This window comes from Malus sylvestris, chromosome 14 (assembly GCF_916048215.2).
Source record: "Malus sylvestris chromosome 14, drMalSylv7.2, whole genome shotgun sequence".
NCBI classification, from domain to species: Eukaryota; Viridiplantae; Streptophyta; class Magnoliopsida; order Rosales; family Rosaceae; genus Malus; species Malus sylvestris.
The window spans coordinates 6,898,169-6,900,675 of NC_062273.1; the positions used below are offsets into that span (position 1 = coordinate 6,898,169).

At 34.6% G+C, this 2,507-nt stretch overlaps 1 pseudogene; it reads right to left on the reverse strand.

The window, feature by feature from the left end:
* Positions 1-233: 233 nt before the first annotated feature.
* On the reverse strand, positions 234-1,619 carry LOC126598978 (uncharacterized; annotated as a pseudogene).
* Positions 1,620-2,507: the final 888 nt, after the last annotated feature.

Below are 2,507 nucleotides of genomic sequence, written 5' to 3' on the forward strand. Positions count from 1 at the left end.
CGGGCTATATGGTGGTGGCAGCTGAAATTTTTGCGAAAATGCCGCAAACAACTGATTATTTACCTATTGCTGGCTGTGTGTTTCTTCAAGCTTAACCTCTAGGTCTACCACCCGTTTAGCAATAACTTCTTCATTCCTTCTCAATTCATTATTCTCAGTCATCAACACTGCCACTGAACTCCTGGATGATCTTCTAGAAGTTGAAGAAGATGCATATGACACCATATCTGGAGTCACACCATGTCCATACCCTCGTACTCTATTATAACGCTCAGGACCCATAGTCTCTACATAAACCCGGGTCCTAAGGTCATCATTATCCTCTTACCCAGACTCAATCATAGTTTGAATATGCCTCTCCATAGTTGCCTTGCAATAAAAATTTTAAAAATAAAAATTCAACTACATATAATAACAATAATATACTGCCACAAAAAAAAAAAAATTACCCCAGTAAGCTCAGATGTTTCATCAATCCAAGAGTTATCCTTCCAAGTATGACAATAACGAAAAAACGAAACTGGATCCGCCTCCTTCCCATGCTTTTTCAGCTATAATTATAAGTCAATAAAAAAAAAAACCAATTTTCAGCAACCATCAAAATAAAAATAAATTTCTACCAATTATATACTAAATTTAAAATTATCTACAATTCTTCAAAATGTACAACCCTTACAAGTTCTGCCCGTATTCTTGCATAAGATTTTGCACCCGTTATGTGATTCATTGTTTTCAATTGTCAATTATGCTTATTTTTTTAGGCAATCTCCTGAAGAAAAAAAAAATTATTAATCAAATTTTTATGCCACCAAAGTTTTTGAAGCAATCTCCTAAAAAAAAATTATTAAACATTTACCTTTGTTTTTTCCTTATTCCAATATGTCACCAAATTAGCCCACTGTTGTGGATCCACATTAGAAGAAGTCTTCTGGTGCTCCTCAACTGGTTTATAAGTATAATATTTTTTTAATTTATTTCTATATTCTTTATGTGCATGCTCCGCAATATGAAGTGTTATATGACGGATCACTGGCATTTTCACAATATCTTCTTCTTGAAAAATAATAGTTTCCTACACTCATCATAAAACTCAGACAAATTAACAATTACTATAAATATTGACTTATTCTACTCTCTTCAAGTAACAAAAAAAAATTATACCTTTATTCTATTCCAAAAAGCTTCCCTGCCATCTTCCTTGATCTTACGCCAATCACTCACCAATGGCATATTTCTATAATCTCTAACATTTGCCGCTATATGTTTTGAAAAAGCACTAGAATCTTCCTAATGCATTTCCCAGAAGCATCAAAAGAACAAGGTTGTTCCTTCCAATTGGGAATTGAAGGTCCCCGACCTCCTTGAGTTGTTCCTTATAAATACCAAGGAACAAAAATCATTTTTCAATGTAGGTAACATACTAGCCAGAATACAAAACCAAAAACAAAAATTAATAACAATAATAAATTAAAAATGAACCACCTTCAACTTCTTCCCTGTCAGCATGTTCATCTTCAAAATGATAATCCATAGCAACAGCTTCTGGAAGGGGAAATACAAAAACTGAAAAGGGAGAAGAAATGGAGGTAAAAACGAAATTGTGAAGGAGAAGGGGAGAAAGAAATTAGGGAAGAAACGAGAGCACGTATGAAATGGGGAAACAAGCGGTTTAAATATGGAAACTGAGTTGGCGTCGGTTAAAACCAACATTAAGTCACTGACGTCGAATTAAAAAACACGGGTGTCGAAATAACTTGGCCTTGGTGTCGGTTAAACACCAATAATTGACACACATCTAATCAAACCACTTCTGACAAAATTAATTAAGCTGAAAGAGGTGTCGCTTTAATTGAACTATGTGTCAGTTTAAACCGACAGCAACTTCTGACAAAATTTATTAAGTGTGAATGAGGCGTCGCTTTAATTGCACTTAGTGTCGGTTTAAACCGACACCAACTTCTAACATCTTTACTGACATACGCCCTTAGCCAACTACTTCTGCCAAAATTTATTAACATTCAAGTGGCGTCGGTTTAATTGCACTTGGTGTCGGTTGAAACCGACACTACCTTCTGACATACTATACTGACACACGTTGCATTAAACAAACCACACGTCGCATTAAATCAAACCACCAGACACAGTTTCACAAACTCATGTGGCGTTAGTTTAGTTAACCTTGGTGTCGATTATAACCGACACCAAGTTCTGCTTAGCTTTCCTGACATGCACGTTGCGTCGAATTAAATGTAATTGGCACCGGTGAAAACCGACACTGACTCGTGCAAAACCAGCGGGAAAGTTCCCGCCTAGTGCATTTCAAATTATTTGCCCAGTACCGTCGCCTAAAACCGACAGGAAAATAGTTTTTAAAAAAATGTTTAACCCATACAAAAAAAAATAACAATTTTTTTTTTGTTATCTCATATAACATTTTAAGATTTTAATAAATAAAATTCGTAATAAAAAAAAAAAAAATAGTCTAATTAATACTTAAAACACATAAA